The sequence below is a fragment of the Acomys minous genome (genome assembly GCF_964271855.1).
Source record: "Acomys minous genome assembly, chromosome: 12".
NCBI lineage: Eukaryota > Metazoa > Chordata > Mammalia > Rodentia > Muridae > Acomys > Acomys minous.
The window spans coordinates 37,868,411-37,888,475 of record NC_140493.1 but is presented as its reverse complement, the minus strand read 5'-3'; the positions used below and the strand labels follow the sequence as shown (position 1 = coordinate 37,888,475).

The 20,065-nt window shown below is 39.5% G+C and overlaps 1 pseudogene across 1 annotated transcript; it reads left to right on the top strand.

Annotated features, from left to right (window-relative positions):
- The first annotated feature begins 3,013 nt into the window (after positions 1-3,013).
- LOC311578362 lies at positions 3,014-7,074 on the top strand (annotated as a pseudogene). Its single transcript has 2 exons — positions 3,014-3,061; positions 6,651-7,074. The product of its transcript is annotated as an uncharacterized misc_RNA (transcript).
- Positions 7,075-20,065: the final 12,991 nt, after the last annotated feature.

Here is a 20,065-nt window from a genome sequence, read left to right as displayed (position 1 = left end):
CCAGCACATCAAGGACCATCAGGACTGAGAGCATCTTCTTCCCCTGTGGCCTGGCAAGGCACCATCCCCAGCCACCCGCTTCCAGGGAGAAAGAGATAAATAATTTTGCACCCACAGAAATTCATAAAGACAAAAATGTTTTCCACTGAGTGAGATTAAGAAACAGCATAGGGAGGTGGGGACGGCCTCTGACATGAACTTTGGTACCTGTCCTTTGATCACATCGTTTTGGTGGGAGGCCCTGGAGGCACACAGAGGAAGGGGATGCAAACTGTCCTGATAAGACCTAATAGACACTGGTCAGACAGTTGGAGTAGGAGTCCACCCTCCCCCTCCCCCCCCTAGAGGTTTAAGGGAGGGGAATAGGGAGTGTGGGAATGGGAAGATAGGAGCAAGGAGGATAACAATCAGATACAATGTGAATAAATTATAATAATAAAAAGGGAGGTGAAGCAGAATGGCTTCTTGTGGGGGGGAAGGTGGGGAAGATTTAGGAGGATATTGGGAAGGGGAACATATTGTATGGGAAAAAACTACTTTAAATTAAAAAGAGGACAAAGAAAAGACAGACCTTTGACTTTCGTAATTTTGTTCTGTAATGTAAACTAAAAGCATTGGAAATATGCCATTTTCAGAGTGCAATTTTTGAAATCCAAAACAAAAATAGGGTATATTCATTTGTTTTTCCCAAGTTAAATTAATGCAATCTTTTGGATCACTAGACCAGCACCTAACTTCCTGTCTTAAAGTTTCACATATACGGTTCGTGCTAGAGAGTAACCCCATTTGACGGTGGAAGGCTCACTGCTGACTTGGCTGAACTCTAAGTGAAGCCAGTACAGAATCATATGGGTAAGAAAGACTGAAGTCAGGGTTGGAAAGATCTCTAGAAGTAGATGACCGTGTAGCTACAGGAATCCCTCAGTTATAAACAGAGAACAGTTGTCATTTTATTGGGCTAAATTGCTGTGTGAAAGGGTCGCTGCTGATCCAGAGAATAAACAGACCCTAATGCTTAAAAGAAAAAAAAATCTCTTCCCAGTGCTTCATCCAAGGGCTGGTTTCCCAGCCTGTCTTTTCTCCACACCCATAAAGAAAAAAAAATCAAGATCTGATGACTGTGAATCTCATGCCATTTATTCGCTTATTAAAGCCATTCGTCTAAGTTGCAGTTGTGAGATGGTTTTCACTGGCGTAGACACCTCCACGTTGAGATGATGTTTCAGTTTAAACGTGACATGGATGCCAGTATACAGTAAGGGACGCTTACTTGCATACATTTGTACAGTCGAACCAAAGCCTCTTCATTCACAAGAAAGACTATTCTGTAACACATAAGTCATTTTTAGTAGCCTCTTAATAGATACTTCCCTTATTCTCATACCACTAGCTTAGTCAGGCATAGGTTCAGGGAAAGGAGCAGCACTCAGCAAGAGTGGTATATTTGTCTAGGCTTTAAAATTGGCACCTATATCTTCACTATTTGCTTCGTGCAGAGCAATGGTGGGAAAGTTAACGTTTCTCATTTTGGCTTGGAAGGGAATTTATAAATGGTGACTCAGCCTGTTACCAAGGTTTCGTAGAAGTTTTTGGATGGAATGTAGGGAAATTCTGATAGGATATGGCTTTCTAACTTACCATTCTTGTTATTTTGCTTTTCTGGCACGCCTAGACTAGTTTATACAGAGCCCTGCCAAATGCTACTACTCTATGGGACTTGAGACCGTTGCACCAAGGATACTTCAGTGCCTCTCACACCCTTGCACCTACTGCAGTGCATGCTTTACTCCCTTCAGTTTTGCTCAGACAACCAACGCAGACTGCTTGTTTCCTTAATATTGTTTTTGCAGAGAGCTAAAATCACTCTTTTATTTTTAAGTAACTTCACAGCATGTTTTTCAATAATGGGAAAGAGTTTGGCTAGAATGCTGTGCAGCACTTTCATGACTGCTAACACCTCAAGGTCACGTGTTCGTCATACCTTGCTTGTGATGATGCATCTGTGAGAGGATTTTTGCTGAGTTACGAATATGGAAAGCAAAAAAAAAAAAAAAAAAAAAAAAAATGAACCCATCAGAGATATGCCGTCAGTGAAAAGATGGTAACAGATGTTTCCCATCCCACGATAGCCCTGGGGGAAGCTAACTGGAGGCTTTTTACATGATTTCCAGATGCTGTGTTCTCTGTCTGGGTTCCCAGGATTCACCCAAATGAAGACACGCTGGGGTCAGCAAATAAGAACTCTGTAGCTGAAGTGCTCAGGGTAGCAACAGGAGTAATGAAGAAAGGCAACGCGCATCTGGAAGTCAGAGCTATCCAGAAGGCACCCTGTATTTGAATGTGGGTCACTTTTCCAACATTTTTGTTGTGTTCAATAAAGGTGCCAAAAGAGCTCTTTAAGGTGCTCTTAATTTCCTTCCTTTCTTTAACGTTTTCCTTAATATTTGGATTAAAAAAATAGTAAAAAGAGATGATGTCTGTGAGAACAAGGAATGAGATTTAAACTTAAGGGGCTGAATTACTCAAGATTCTGTGGATTTCCTCAATAATTCTGCATCTCCACCCGTTCTTAATAACTGTCACGTCTTCAAGCACAGAGAGTAGAAACATAAATACTAGTCTCATCAGCTGACCTTCCCAAGTGCCTGGCCCCGTGTGTATGATGAAACAACATACAGAACTATACAATATGGGCCACTTTTTTTAAAAGAGTGTTTTATGAGCAAATCAGCAAATGAACCTTCAGAACCTTCTACAGGGAAAACACAACTAATGTTTTACAACACAAAGGAAGAACGACCTTAGAAATTAAGCTACTTTCTCCCCTATTTACATGGCTAATAAGTGCAGTGTTCAGCATTGAAATCAAGTACTCTGGCTTCAGAAGCTAGGCTTGGGAGCTCTGTGGCTCACTGCCTGTTTCTGGATTAAAAGTGCATCTCCACTGATGACTGTGTCTCCAGTGCAATTGGATCCAAACAAGAACATATTGCTATTGCTTCCAAGTCCAAGAATGGCTTTTAAAGACCTGCAGTCTCCTTCTCATTCCAACAGCTGTGGGGTTTGTCATCCTAAGCAAAATAACAATACCTTTCCGAGTATTTGGTTTTTCGGAGTCACCATTGTGGGGATGGTGTAGACCTTAGAAAAAAATCTAAATGTCTCCTACTCTTCCTTGGTTCCTAGGATTCTTGAGCCCTGCACTGTTTACTGCATACGTATGTGTAGGCTGGTGACTTTCTCACAAACATCTTTCAATTACACCACAAAGAACACAGCTGGAGAGTAACAATGAAGCAGAAGACCAGCACACATAAGACTGGTCATTGGTTCAGTCTTTACATTATAAGTTTCACTCACAAGAATTATAAATACGTTAAAAAAATAGAAAATTAGCATGAAAAGCTATCACATGAACTGTCAAGTAAAGTAGTGCCACTGATGTAATGTGTTGTTTTAAGGCTCTTGAAGCACAAGGTTGTCATAGAGATGACTTCCACCAAACAATCCCTTCTTAGCTACTGCTGGCAGAGGCTGTATATCTGGATTTATCACACTTATCACATTTGCGGGTCTTGGTTGGAATCCAAAGAACCACTGAGAAAGATTATTGTCTGATGAAACATTTAGGATTGACTTCCTCAAGATGTTCAGACTCAGATATGTAAGAACTGCCCCTATATTATATATAGCACATTTGATGTATTGTAATTTCTCCAAGTGCCACGAAGGAGCAAGTAGAAATAGCAAAATGAATTTATAGACAGTTAATGCTGTTCCATTATTAAAAACACTTCACAAAAATTTCTGTATATGGAAGAGAACTTAGCTATGGTCTTCCAATTTCTCAACAGAATAACAAGTAATATATATATATATGTGTGTGTGTGTGTGTGTGTGTGTGTGTGTGTGTGTGTGTATTACTTATTCTTTGAGAAGTTCATATATCCATACAATATACTCTTTCATGTGCAGTACAAACACTCCCATGCAAGTCCTGCTGAATTTTGCCCCACGTCATCCTCCCAAATCAATGTCCTTTTGCAACCTGCTGAGTCCACATGGAGCTGCCTATATATTCATGAATGTGTGGCCATTAGCCAGAGTACAGTAAACCTTCCAGGGATTACACCCCTAAGGGAAACTGACTCTCCCTTTCCTAGTATCCATTATCAGTTGCCAGTCACTCCACTGCTACTGGTTGGAAGCTAGTTACTGCCACCCTCCCCATTTGTGTTAGCATGTTGATTGTTTTGACCTTGTGGAAGTCATATGCAGGCAACCAATATGGTTTGTGGGGTTTTGTGTGTGTGTGTGTGTGTGTGTGTGTGTGTGTGTGTGTGTGTGTGTGTGTGCGAATGAATGTTCAGTCACATCTAGAAGACAGAAGTTTACCCAAGCCCATCCATACAACTTGCTCGTGCATTCTTTCTGCTCCCTGTTATTTATGGTTTCCTGAGCACTTATGGTAGGAAGGAAACAATATAGATGTGCCATTTATGGCTGAGCCTTCCACAGACACATGCTCTTTGCACTTTGAGCAGTTGTAAATCTTTACTGTCTGCTGTTCACTGCACAAAGACGCTTTTCTGATAAGGACCGAGACATGTAATAATTTACTGGTATAGAGATAAGTGTTTAGATGGTAAGTGGATACTATGCCCATTTAACAAGATAATAGTGTTAGATTCACTCATGGGACTATGAGCTCCCCACCCTCCAAGTTCAGATTTACAGTAGTAGTAGGTAAGAGTTTTCTCTTGTGGAGTAGTTCTTAAGCCCAATCAGACTGTAGTTAGTTACCGTCACAATGGTTACCGTCACAATGTTCATGCCACTGTTGCATCTATGAACACATCTTGTTGGGTTGATCTTTACTCTACCAAACATGATTCATCTCTGGATGAGATTTTTTAGTTATTTTTTTCTCTTCTAGCAGCTCACATAGAATCTTGAAGAATTCTAATAGCCTACTAGCAGAAAAGAAGCTTCTAGGTCTATAAGCGTTTGATTTCTCAAAATCTTGTTTTGGACGCCCCTGATCAACAATTTACAAGGATATATTCCACACCTGGCTGGTACTGGGCATTTTTCTTCTTTTTCCTTCCTTCCTTCCTTCCTTTCTTTCTTTCTTTCTTTCTTTCCTTCCTTCTTTCTTTTTTTTTTTTTGACAAGGCATGGCTTCTGTGAGGAACATAATTCTCACGTAGAGTAAAAGCACTGCTGCAACTTGATGTATTGGAATGGGTTGGTGGTGGGGCTCCCCTTTTCTGAGGAGAAGGGGAGGAGGGACCTGGAGGAGAGGATGGAAGGGGATGTAAAGTGTATATGTAAATCAAAAATAAATTGTAAAAAATGACAAAAAACCCTCATATACAGCATGTTTCCACACAGGATTTTAAAACATTCTTTGAGTTAGTAATTACTACCCTAACCCCCAAACATGAAGGGTGACTTAGTATTTTTTAAAAATTTATCCCTGTGCCTTTTGTGTGTGTGTATGAATTCAGGACTGTTCTTTAGGATCCAGTTAGTTTTTAGAATTAATACTTGTCTTATTTCTACCTGCTTCCAGTCCTAAGTTCTCATGAATGGCATAGGTTAGAAGGAGTCAGAGACAGCCCCTATTCCCATTGTTAGGGGACCCAATTTGTTGATGAAGCTGCACATCTGCTCTCTATATATAAGAGGTCTTAGGTCCAGCCCAGGCATGTTCTTTGCTTGGTAGTTTAGTCTCTGTGACCCAGGTTAGGTGACTCTGTAGGTCTTGCTGTGCTGTCCTTGACTCCTTTGACTCTCTCTATTCTTCCTTCCCTCTCTTCCACAAAGTTCCCTGAGCTCAAGCTCTTGTCTGGGTATGTGTCTCCACATCTGTTTCTATCAGCTGCTGGATAAAGCCTCTCAGAAAACTGTTATGCTAGGCTCCTGTGTGCAAACATAGCAGAGTATCATTAACAGTGACAAGGGTTGGCTCTTTCCCATGGGTGGGTCTCAGGTTGGACCAGTCTTGGATTTTTCCACTCCCCTAATCTCTGCTCTATTGTAATCCCTGTACGGCTTGTAGGCAAGATAAAATGTGGTTTTATCTATTTTATAAATAAAATTTTATTTTATTTATTTTATGGTGCATTGGTATCCTCCTTCCTCCACTGGAAGTCCCACCTGGATGCAATAGGTGATGGTTTAAGGCTTCTTAAAGCCTTACTCTACCTGCTGGAAGTCTCAGGTAGGGCCACCCCATAGACTTCTAAGAGCCTCCCTGTCCCAGAGATTACACACACACACACACACACACACACACACACACACACACACACACACACACAGATATCTGTTTACTCCTCTGGTCCTCCTTTCCCCTGACCTGCTTTCCCCACACTTGATCCCATTCCCTGTTACCCTCCCCAACTCCTATCCCACCCAGTTTCCTCCCTTCATCTCCTTCAGATGTCTATGTGATCTCCTCTTCTGAGTGAGATTCAAGCATTCTCCCTTGGGCCTTCCTTGGCCTCATCGGGTCTGTGGATTGTAGCATCGTTACCCTGTACTTTATGGCTAATATAACCCAGACCCATACCGACACACATGGTATGAACTCTACTCCTTTCTAACTCACTGCATGGCACCACTGATGTGTCTCACCATGTCAGACACTAGTGGCAGTGGACACTAGCTCTGAGATCACCACCAAGGATTTGAAGGAGAAGAAGGAAGTTGTGGAGAGGAGCAGAGAATAGAAGACATGCACCTGCCAATAAGAATGTTAGTGAGGAAAAAGAGGAGCAGGAGGCTAGGCTGACAATGAGGAGGTAGACGAAGAAGAGGAAGAAGGTGAGGAAGAGGAAAAGGAAAAAGAAAGTGACAGTGAGGAAGAGGATGGAGATGAAGATGAGGAAACTGAAGCTCCTTCGGGAAAGCAGGTAGCTGAAGAGGACGAGGATATGATGTTGACACCAAGAAGCAAAAGACTGATGGGGATGACTAGACAGCAAAAAGGAAAAGCTAAACTGAAGGCCACAGTGAACTAGTCACCCTCCACTTCCTGTCTCAGAATTTAAACCTGGTCACCTGCTGGTAGAGAAGCAGGCCCCGCCTACCCCACAGAAGGCAGTGCTACCCACAGATGACCTGTGCTCTCCACCACCCCACCAAAAGCACAATGTGAATTTGCAACAGAGGAGGAAGAAAGAACCAAAACTTCCCAGCTCCTGCCTTTTTTTCTTAAAAATAAAAATATGTTTGTATTCCACACTTTTGCATGTATTGTTGGAGGTCTGCCATTTTTAATGATTAACGGATGACCAAACCAACCATCTGAACATTCTCTGTCCTACTTGTGACTTTACTTGTGGTGTGACCATGTTCATTATAATCTCAAAGGAGAAAAAAAGAATTTTGTAGAACAACAACAACAACAACAGACAAGCTTACAGCGAGCATTCCAGTAACTATTTTTGTGTATTAACTTAGCTGTACTATATGTAGTTGCTCTTTATGAGGTGATTGAAAAGCCAAAGATAAAACATTTCTACCCCCTTTTCCTGTATCAAGTTGCCATTTACTATTATTATTTTTAAATTATTTGGCCTCTTTGATGTATGTGTGAAACAATGTCCAACAATAAACCAGAAATTTATTTGGTGAGTTGTTCTAACAAAATAGATAAATAAATAAATAAAAATAGAGGGCAGCTGTACACAAGAACTCACACCAGTTGTGATAGCATACAGAAGACATGTGTAGAATCAAGCCAGCACAAATATCAACAAGAAAAGACTCTTATATGTAAATTCAGGAAGAGTCAGATAGGCACAGACCATGCATCTAACTGCTTTCTTCCATCCCCAGGAAGCATCCCGCTTGCACAGAACATGGGCTTGCATTTGTTTACTCACATAGAAGAAGCGAAAATTTTCAGAATGGCCTGTATTTGGTTAATGATGTCTTCCTTTCTTCTGGGTGCAGTATTGATTTAAAATGTTTTTGACGAAGAAGATACTAGCCCCTTTCTTCTGTATTAATGTAAATGTTAAAGTCAGTTCTTTCATTTACCACTTTTTCTTTGGTCTTCCCTTCTACTTCCTTTCTTTGCTTTTTTATTCTCCCTCATGTTCCTCTGTTTTCATCTTTCCTTCCTCTCCATTTATCTGTTTCTCTTCGGAAAAAGGATTACTCTGTTCAGTGTAGCTCAGTACTTGCTATATAGTTTAGTCTTGCTTTGAACCCATGATATCCATGAATGAGCCTCATGGTGGCTGGGAGTACTACCATGTGCAATCCTGGCAGACATCATCTTCCTTAGTTTTATTTTTTAATTTGTTTGGACCCTGGCTACAGAAGGGAATTGTTATGAATTCTCACTTTAGTAAAGTTAATCACACACACACTCACACACACACACACACACATTCACACTCACACATAAGTCATCCTCTCAAAATTAATGCTCTTGTCTCCAGTTCTATATGTCACCTCTCTTGTATAATGGAAAGTGTGACTATATATATAAAGTCATGCCTCTGTCAAATACTGAAACCTCAAGCTATGTACACAGTCTCTGGGTCTGAACTCCATCATCTCAACCCAAGGGTAGTAAGATTGCCTTCCTGACATTGGAGAGATTCACTGAAAGTGAGTACATAAATGAGTCTAATTAGCTGCTTCTGGAATATCAATTTCTGGCTATGTGGCATTAGAGAAGTCATCCATTTAAGTATTTATTCATTGACTAATTTTCCCAAGTGATCACTTCAGCAGTGTGCAAGACCATGTGTACATTTCCATGTTCCTTCGGTCACCATGATGCCTATTGTAAGGGCTATTTATAACTTGTTGAATTTCCAAAGGCATCCAATTCAGGAGCCTTTTGGGTGGGTATTTCCTCTTTTACTTTTTAAAAACTGTGATATGGATTTGTAATGTTTCAAAATCACATGCCTCAGCCAGAAACCAGAAAGGAAAACATGAATCAGTTGTCTGAGTCTCCAAATTCCCACTGGGCTTCAGAAAGCAAAATATCTTTACAGCGGCAGTAAGATGGAAAGATTTTATAAGAAAAATACAGCTAGAAAATTTGGATCACTGTGAATTAAATTGCATATGTGTGCCAAGAAATACCGTATCTTAATTTATAGTGAGGCATCCATGTCTCTTTCTAAATAGATAAGCACACATTAGTCCCAAGGAAAAGAGTGTGTGTAGTTATAGTGATGAATGTGTGTTAGCAATTTGTTACAATGAAGACAGAGCAGCCTAGAGAAGCACTTTAAATGGACAGAAGGTTTAGTTTTGCTCCCAGGTCCAAAGATGCCACACATGGCCACCTGACTACTGTGTCTGGATCCGACTGAGACGGAATAGGTATGATTAAAAAGTCATGTGGTAGAACAAAGAGGTTCACCCCACCACAGTCAGGAAACAGGCAGAGAGAGTGATAAAGGAACCCAAGATGGGGCTCCTAACACAAAGACATGCTCTCAAAGACCATTCTCTTTCAATTTGCTTCACCTTCTAAGTGTCCAACATTTTGAAAATCCATCTGTTTACAAGCCATCAGTTCTTTAATGTATTGATGAGGCCAGAGTCCCCAGTTCACTTCTCCAAGTTCTAACCTTGAAGCCCATATTAGTGACCAAATCTCCAATAAAAGGTGCATTCTATATTCATCCTACACCAGCAGGCTTAAGATAACTGAGAAGATACCAGTAAAATGTACTCTTGAGTGATTCTCAATGAGAATAAGTTTGCATAGACCTCTGGTCCTGTGTAATCTGCATAACTTGCTAACAGCAAATTATTCAAATAGCTTCAAGAGACCCTCAGCATCCAAGCTGTTCTTGGTAATGTAATGGTACATGGGCAATGGGTTAGTTATGCATATTTCCATTTAACGTCACATTAATTTTAGGTGAAGATATAAAGTCGTAGCTACCCAAGTGAACACAAAACAAAGACATGAAGTCTGCTTTTTCCTTTAATGTTTTACATACAATGTCAATGAAGTTGTAACGTTATATTAATTTCCTTTTTCCTTTCCTGAGTATACCATAAAATGCATGACCAGTATACAATATATGAGCAAGTAAACTCTGTTTTTAACTGGAGTTAGAATGTGTGCTGAACAATACTATATCATAACTTATACTGAGGTACCCATATCAAATGTACATGGTATAGCTGTTTCATACACATATTTGCACACTTGTGCAATTCATTATTAGAGTTAAACTAATTAAAGTAGAATTATGGATGCAAAGAATGCCTACTCTTATGGTTTCTCATATCTATTGCCACGTTACCCTTCACAGAGATTGAGCTACTGTGTGGTCTAAAAATTAGGATTTGGAAGAAGCCGATTGTGCAATTCTTTCCAAGTACTGGATTTTCTTCATCCGTTTAGTGCTTTACAATCCATATTTTTTCAAAGAATAAAAAAATAAAAAATAATCTATCAATGGACCACTACAACTTAAATGATTTGGTTTATGAGATCCAAGTGTAAGGTTCCCTAAGGATGGTTTTGGGGGAACACACACAAACGCACACACAAGTGCATGCACACATATAACAGTGTGTATTTTTCTACCAAACTCCTGTCTTAATTATATCTAATAAAATTATTTAAGGCTGTTTGTGAAATAGTTTAAACATATTTTGTGTGGATACAGGAGGACCAGAAATTCAAGAGAACTCTTACCTACAGAATGAATATAAAGACACCTTGGCTCTTTCTGCTTCTGGTTAACTCACTCATTATGATCATTTCTAGCTCAATTCATTTATCCACAAATTTCGGGAATTCCTTGTTTTTAATAGCTGAATAGTATTCCATAGTGTATATGTACCACAGTTTCTTTATCCATTCTTCTACTGATGGACACTTAGGCTGTTTCCATGTTCTGGCTACTATGAATAAGGCTGCTATGAACATGGTTGAGCACATTTTCTTGTTGTGTGTTGGAGCATCTTCTGGGTATATTCCAAGGAGTGGAATAGCTGGGTCTTGAGGAAGCCCTATTCCCATATTTCTGAGATAGCGCCAGATAGATTTCCAAAGTGGCTGTACTAGTTTGCATTCCCATCAGCAATGAAGGAGTGTTCCTCTCTCCTCACATCCTTGCCAGCATGTGGTGTCGCTTGAATTTTTGATCTTAGCCATTCTGATGGGTGTAAGATGGAATCTCAGAGTTGTTTTGATTTGCATTTCCCTGATGATTAAGGAGGTTGAGCATTTTTTAAAGTGTTTCTCAGCCATTTGTTATTCCTCTGTTGAGAATTCTCTGTTTAGTTCCAAGCCCCATTTCTCCCAAGGGGCATGTCCCACGAAAGCCTTCACTTACCAGGAAACTGAGACAGAGGGGAGGACATTCTGCTGGGACTCTAGATGAGAGAAGCATGGGAGAATGGCAAAGTAGAAGGATCCAGAGGGTCCTAGAAACCTACAAGTAGAACATTATGATAGGCAGATTTGGGCCCAGGGGTCCAGCTCAAACTAAGGCACCAGCCAAGGACAATTCAGGCGGTAAACCTTAAGCCCCTACCCAGATCTAGCCAATGGTCAGAACATTCTCCACAGTAGAGTGGAGAGTGGGATATGACTTCCTCACATACTCTGGTGCCTCACCTTTGACCATGTCCCCTGGAGGGGGAGACCTGGTGGCATTCAGAGGAAGGACAGCAGGTTACCAAGAAGAGACTTGATACCCTATGATCATATAGAGGGGGAGGTAATCCCCCTCAGGAACAGTCATAGTGGAGGGGACTAAGGGGAAAATGGGAGGGAGGGAAGAATGGGAGGATACAAGGGATGGGATAACCATTGAGATGTAATAAGAATAAATTAATAAAAAAAAAGATAAAAAAAATAAAGACACCTTGGATAGATGAGGCCTAGTCTTGAGACAACTTCTCTGTAGAAAACTCTGTTTAAGATATGGAAAAAGTCTCAATTTTGTCACTGATCACAATATTATTTTTTTTATTAGCTTTGCAAATGAAGCCAATAAAGTAAAGAATTTTCCTAAACTACATTGAGACTCTGGGTAATAGGTTTAAACCTATGTTTGAGCATTGCTCATAAGATGTGCAACTGGAATTAAATTAGTCATGAATTCATTATCCTAGTGTTGTGGAAAGGGATTTGTACTTATAATTTGGTTCACAGGCTCACATTCTGAAACTGCATTTGACATTTAGGTCATTTAATAGATGTCAAGTGTCAGTTAGAAATTATTGTTAACACAATGACAAGACCCTGGCAGTAAAATTCTTACTTTTACCAAGTCATGCACATAATTGATCCATAGCTATATTGTTAAACAAAAAAATATTTGCTCTATTTTCACTGATAGTTGAGTAGGAAAAAGACAAAAGAAAGCTCTTGCAGGTATCTGTTTTTCTGTCTCTCTGTTTCTGTCTCTGTCTGTCTGTCTGTTTCTCTCTCTCTCTCTCTCTCTCTCTCTCTCTCTCTCTCTCTCTCTCTCTCTCTCTCTCTCTCTCTCTCTGTGTGTGTGTGTGTGTGTGTGTGTGTGGGTGTGGGTGTGTGTGTGTGTGTAGCTGTGGATGAATGAGTGGAGTGTCTGTGTGTTTGTGCGCTTGCGTGTAGTGCTGGGGGTAGAAATTGGGCCGTGTGCAGTATATTGGTGCACACTGTAATTACTCATACTATACTGCTGAGCTGTATACTTAGCCCTTGGCTATTGATACAGTCTTTCCATCTATTTCAGTCTGGCTTCAAATTTTCTATAAAGCATGGATGCCCTCAAATCTGACATTCTCCTACCTCAGATTCTTACAGATGTGGATGATTTTTAGACTCCACCATGTCTAGTTCTGTGCTGGGTTTATTTTATTTTATGAAAAGAAAGAATGTAATTTTACTTATTTTGAATATTAATATTTATTCATCCTACTTCACAGTTTTTTTCTTTCTTTTAGAATTTCATACATGAGTTCTGTACTTATATCACTGACACCTCTCAACAACTCAACTTCCCTTGTGTCCTCCCCTTTCAAATTCGTGACCTCTTCTTTAATGACTATTTTTACATATGTAAAAACATGCATATATAAGTAAAAATCTGTTGAGCCGATTTAATTTTGCTCCTATGTATATGTACTAAGGGCTGACCACTTAGGATAAACTACTGGGAGGCTCTATTCTGCCTCTCAGTGGCCACTAACTCCCTGCAGATCTTCACATGAGGGTGGGGCGTTTTGTTATTTTCCCCCATCAGCTCTGTTAATTGATGTAATCATTGCATAAGTCTTGTGTGATTGCTCATGTTCTGAAGATGTAATGGATGCAGATCTATGTCATACACACACACACACACACACACATGACGTTGTCTCACATTGGATGCCCTGGTCCTCAGTCCTTTATAATTGTTCCTCATCCATTTTTAGATGTTCCCTAAGCCCAAGAAGAAGACTTTATATTGTAGAATGGCACATCACCGCTGGCCGTTCTCTGCATTTTGACCAGTACTCTAACATCTTTGTAGACCTTTACACATTTTAACCTATTAAAAAACTACCTCATTGATGTCTTAACGGACTTTGTTTGCCTTCACATTGCTACAACATCCAGCAAAATCTTGTGAAGGCATCCAGAATAAACTGTCCAGCTCGAATTTCCGATAGTATATATAACACAAATCACTACCGCAGCTATACCCAAGAAGAGAATGGAGACAGGCACACACTGCACTGGGGGTACCCACTGTGATCCCCACACAGGCAGCATAAGATTTAGAAAGTAGTCACCCAGTCCCTGTGTGCAAGTGCATGTGTGAGAGTATCAGTCATCCCTTTCCAATTGCAAACAGGCCAGGAACCCTCCTTTCTGCCTCCATGGAGCGAAGCCTAGCACACAACGGTGAGGTGGTGACCTGCCAGAGGGAGCACACTTCTTCATCTATCAAATCATTAGTCACAGCTAAGGAAAGAGTTTGGACCGTTCACCCACTTAGGTCACTGGTTTTCCCTCCCTGCTCCTCCTGACTCATTTAATGGCAAGGCCTCTTTCTTCTTAGTCATGGCCCTGGCCTCTGAATGCTTCACCTGATGGTGCCTGGATACAGCCACATCTCTCTGCCTACAGGATCCTCACTCATTTTATTTGCGATGACTCTACCAACTGCAAAGGGTTGAGAAACATTTTCATGTTCATAAACATCCCGCCAATATAGAAAACTACAACAGTGCACACATAGATCATTAGAGAAAAGATCAGTCTTGGCTGTTTCACTTCTTCCTTTTCTTTACCGAGAACTGATTACTAAAACCATCTTAGTTGCATTTCCCTATATACATATCCTTAATGGTGAGCTTTGGCTTAAGAGCCCTACCCTTGGATCCAGTCCCACTACAGAAAACATGAAAGTGTGCCAGCACTAAGCCCAGGCTTTGGGAGCTTTGCCTACTTTCACTTGGTCTTCTAGAATCCTGCCATGTTGAAGTGGCTGAGGCCAGCTTGCTGTAACACGAGAGTTAGCAAGAAGAAAAATGCAGTAGCATCCATGTAGATACGCTAGACTTATTCCCTCTGGACTAGTCGCTCAAGCAGAGTCACAAATGAGCACTAGTAGCACCACAAGTCACACTTAGTTGAAGCAATTTCAAGTTACTTTGAGACACAGTGCCTTGGATGTGTGTCAAACCATAACACAGCAGAATTCAACTGTTCCATTTATCCATGCTTAAAGCGACTCTTAATTTTCAAATTAAGGAACAAATTTGAGACAAAAGGCTTTAGTGGAAGTTATAAATTCAATTGTCTCTAGAAGTCAAGGCAATTACAAAATTGAGTAAAATAACAAGCCTTCATTCAACATGTTTTAATCCAGTTAGTTTATATTCTGTGTGAAAGCTTTATTATTTTGTATATTTTCACATGCATTTACTTCTCTTTACTGTGTATATCTAGGCTATATAACATGATTTTGATATACCTATAAATGATAAAATTGTTAGTACAACCATGCAAATGAACACACATTCACACATACACACACACACACACACACACACACACCCTTTGCTTTATTATTAAGTAGAAATTGCAAACAAGGTTTTGCAGTCATTCATTTCATAATATTAACAACCTGACATTTCTAGTATTTAAATATTTATAATTTCCAAAATGCAGTATTCTTGGTTGTTTGTTTGACTTATGACCTGGAAGCTTCTAAAAATTCTAGTTCCCTCTCCCTCGGTGTTTTAATAGCATTATGTTAACTCAGTTTAAACATATCCTCCTTCCAGGAAGTTGTAAGAAATAAAAAAGAAAAGAAAAGAAAACCATGAACAATAGTTTGAATATGGTAAATAGTCAAGAAGAAAGAAGTGTACATGTGTGAATGAATGTATTATGAAAAATAGTTGTATGCATCTCAGAATGGCCTCATGTTGGCATTAAATCTTCACATATAGGACAAGCCAAGAACTTAGGATCACAAACATGAAAACTATAGTTATTTTATCAAGGGACTAGTAAGGGCCACAAGATAGAAAAACATAGAAAAAGAGAATAAAAAGAAAGTAAGCAAAAAAGCAAAAAAAAGGTAAGCAAGGCAAATCAAAGTCAAATTAATATAAAGATTGAGGCAGCACTTGTACAGAAGAAAAATATAAATTAACAATGGATGTCATGAGCTATTCTTATATGTTCAATTTGAAGATGCTGTTTGTAGACATAGCCCAGAAACACAGAGAATATAATAGTGAAAGTAAACAAGTTCAGAGCTGCCAATATAGCTGCCTTCTGCCTAAGGTCAATATAATAAGTATGCATAAATAAAAAGTAAATGCAGAGAAATGTAAGATTTAAATTTGTTTTGTTGTGTTTTGTTTTATTTTTAGTTGTTAACCTCTATATTGCCTGAGTTTAATAAACCAAAAAAAAAATTACAGGAGAAGCAAGTATGTTGAAATTTATCAAGTGTCAAAATCACACAATCTGTCCCAAGGAACTGCTATAAAACCTGCCAATGGCTTAATGAAAATTAGTTCTCAGACTACAGTATAAAAAAATAAAATTTAGTACTCTTCAATTGGTCACATTTACAGGTCACTTAAAAAAACTTCATGCTAGCATTAGAGGTCAAGATGTCCTCGGTTTATAACAGGATCCAGGTAGGTACCGAGAAACAAAAATAAGTGTATTGTGGTAATTTATTAAAGAGTGTGTGTGTGTGTGTGTGTGAGAGAGAGAGAGAGAGAGAGAGAGAGAGAGAGAGAGAGAGAGAGAGAGAGAGAGAGAGAGAGAGAGAGCGAGAGAGAGAGCAGAAAAACGGCTTTATAACCTTCATTACTAAAAGGCCTTGCTATTGTGACCCTCCTAGGTTCCAAGAAGTTTTCACTGCGCCGTGTGTTTCCACATGCCCCCCACAAATGCACCTTATCCCCATTGTTTCTCCCCGTACTCTCCTTCTCCATACCTCCCTCCCCGACCTTATCCTCATCGTTTCTGTCCTACCTGCCCCCAGTCCTCCCACAAAATCTATTCTAGCTCTCACCTCCAGGGAGATCCATGTGACCCCACTAAAGCCCCCTTTGTTACTTAGTCTGTCTGGGCCTGTAGTGCGATTACCCTTTACTAATGTTCTCTTCTAAGTGAGTGCATCTCATGTTATGGTGTTTGTCTTTCTGGGTCTGGGTTGCCTCCCCCAGGAAGAATTTTTTCTAGTTTCATACATTTGTCTGCAAATTTCATGACGTCCCCTCTGCCTAAAAAAAAAAAACTTGAGAGCAGGAAGTCAGTTTATTTTTTTATTTTTAATTGAAAAATAAAATCATTCATATTACATCTCATTTGCTATACCATCCCATGCATCCTCCCATTCCTCCCTCCCTCCCGCTTTCACCCCATTCCCCTTCCCTCTGACTGTGACTGAGGGGGACCTCCTCCCCCTGAATATGATGCTAGGGTATCAAGTCTCTTCTTGGTAGTCGAAGTCAGTTCATTCTTTATTCCAAGCACTAAAATAAATAATCATTCTAAGGCACTTTCCATCTTTAAAAATGATGGAATGTAAAATGAGAGGCAGAGGGATAAAGAACACTAAGGGTGAAAAACGTAGGTAATACTACTGTTTTATAAGCTTACATAAATGGGTGTGTGTGTGTGTGTGTGTGTGTGTGTGTGTGTGTGTGTGTGTGATATGTAGATAAGTGTGAGCCCACACATGCCATGTCACAGCCTGTGTGTGTCAAGGAACTGTCTGGAGTTGTTTTTTCTCTTTCCACCTTTATGTAGATTCTGATCCAACTCAGGTCACCAGGCTTGAACCTGCTGTGCTATCTGATGGGCCTCACTCGGTTTTACAGTTGGCATCCTGAACTTTGGATACTGCACCTTCCATTTATTGCACAGAGAACAGAAATTGAAAGTTGCCTTCTGCCCAGATTATTCTGTTCCTTCTTTAAATAATTAATATTAGCAACATTTAACTTCAATCACCAAAGAGCGTATGCTTTTTAAAATATCACTGTATTACTTTGTATATTTTGCTATATTTATTTAAATGGAGTTGCCGCACATGGCTGATAATGTTCCTTCTAGGACCTACAGAATATCTAACAATAACTCAAGTGCCATATCCTTTGCAATTGTAGATGTGAGGGATCTAAGCCATCCCCCGAACAAAACAGATTATTTCCATTGTGCTTGGTTGCCTCACAAAACTTGAAATAAGACTCCATTACCAAAAACACCACAATCTTCATCACAAAACTTGCAGGAGTCAGGATGGCACTGACCTCTAAGGCTATTATCTAAGAGCTAGCTCTCATAATATGGGAAGGTATTATGCAAACCTCTGAGGGAGAAAAGCTATCAATAGTCCTGGTAGGAACCAATCTGTTAAGCTTATGAATAATCACAATGTCAGCCAGATAAGATAGTTCCAATACTGAAATAGTGGCACTTGTATTTTGAGTATCACCAAGAACTGTCTAAATTGCACTTATGGTTCCTTCAATAGAAGAGAAAGCATGTTGTAATACTATAAACCTAATAAAATACCTATGGCTGGAAATGTCCTAAGTTCTAGAAGAGAGCCAGGTACTATACTTTTGCTAACTTAATATGTGTTCCAACTATATTCTAAATATTTTTCTTCTTGAGAACTGCCACACATAGTCACAATTCAAGTTTACAGTTCAAACATCAATGGATAAGTGTTCGCTTTACTCCACATCTCTGCAGCATGAGTAGTCATTTGTTTTATTAATCTTAGCCATTCTGACAAGTGTGATAAGATATCTCAAAGTAATTTTGATTTGCATTTCCCCTGATGACTAAGGATGAATGAACCTCTCACTTCTCATCAAAGAAGCTTCTCTTTCCTTTGAAGTATACAGAGGCCATTACAGAGGTCTGTAACTGGTCAAGACGCACAGAGTAAGTAACTGCTGGATGGGTAGTCCCAGTTAGAACATCTAAAAATGCAACCTCTACACCACAGGCTCAGAGAATGGTTTTTAAAAAAAGCATCTAGAAGAACTGTAAGCACCTAAAGACCATGACACTGTGTCTTCTAGATATGTCAGCAAGGCTGAGACCATGCTTCTCAACAAAATGGCTGTCTGCACGAGATTAGCATACCTACTGACATATATAAATGGATGAAGAAGACTTTAAAGGGTCCCAGATGAAGAGAAAAGTTAATTTTCTCCAGAAGCACCCTCTTTAATTGATTACCCCATTTTAGTGGTCATACTGAAACACGTGTATATATAAGCAACATTCAATGGACTTAGTAGATTGAAAACTCTGTGTGTGTATGTGTGTGCGTGTGCGTGTGTGTGTGTGTGCGTGTGTGTGTGTGTGTGTGTGTGTGTGTATGATAACAATAATTATATAACAACTAGTAGTTGAATTCAAGAGGCTGTAGTAGTGTAGATGGAAGGAGTTCGATTGAGAGAAGAAGGGATGAAAATATGGAAATTAATAAATAGACTCTACTTACATATGAAATTCTTACATAAGAAATTAAAATTAATTTTTAACCAAAAATTCAGTTAGGAACACCTACATACTTTATAAAGTCCACTTTAAATAGGAAATATGCTATCCTTTATTCAATAAGTAAAATAAAAGCTTTTAAAAGTAGCATCATTAAAAATGTCTTGTCTATTTTCTCATGGTCTTGAATTAAATCGCAAGCATCAGCACAAACAAACAAAAATCCTCAAAACCAAACAACCAAACAGCAACAACAAATAAAATTTCAAGGTGGTCTCCATAAATCATTATTTTTAAAAGTTAATTTATTCACATTACAGCTCAGTTGTTATCCCATCCCTTATATCCTCCCATTCCTCCTTACCTCCCACTTTCACCCTATTCCCCTGCCCTATGTCTGTGACCGAGGGGGACCTCCTCCCTCACTAAATGATCATAGACTATCAAGTCTCATCTTGGTAGCCTGCTTATTCTTTCTCTGAGTGCTACCAGGCCTCCCCACCTAGGGGAAGTGGTCAAATATGGGGCACCAGAGTTCACGTCCGAGTCAGTCCCCACTCTCTCCTCAACTGTGTAGAATGTCTTATCCATTCTGAGAACCCCATCTGAGAAAGGGTTCTATGTTTACTGCAAACCCCAAGAAAGAGTCCTCCTTCTGAGAGTCAGACACATGCGCTCCATAGACACCCTGTGAAACTATTTCTGGCTTTAGTATAACTATCTGAAAAAATGTTGTAAAATATTTGTTTCATCAGGTTTTGCTATTTGTCAATTTTCTAGTCTCTAAACACTAGTACACTTAGATAGTTTGAGTAGTCCCTGAGTGTTATTGTTTGCAAGGAGATCTAAGCAAGAGAACGCAATTTCAACCAAAGATGAAAAAATACAAACAAAAAAAAATCACAAATAACTAGTAACAATAACAATTACTGAACTGTTGCATGGAAACCATACAATGTGTTCATTACAATCTATGTGATTCCCAACATCCACAATTTGGATACTGCAGTCCTTGTTTTTCCCTGTTTGATTTCTCTCACTTTGCACTTCAACATTTTCTTAGCTAACTCTTATTTTGTTTTCCTTGTATCTCTA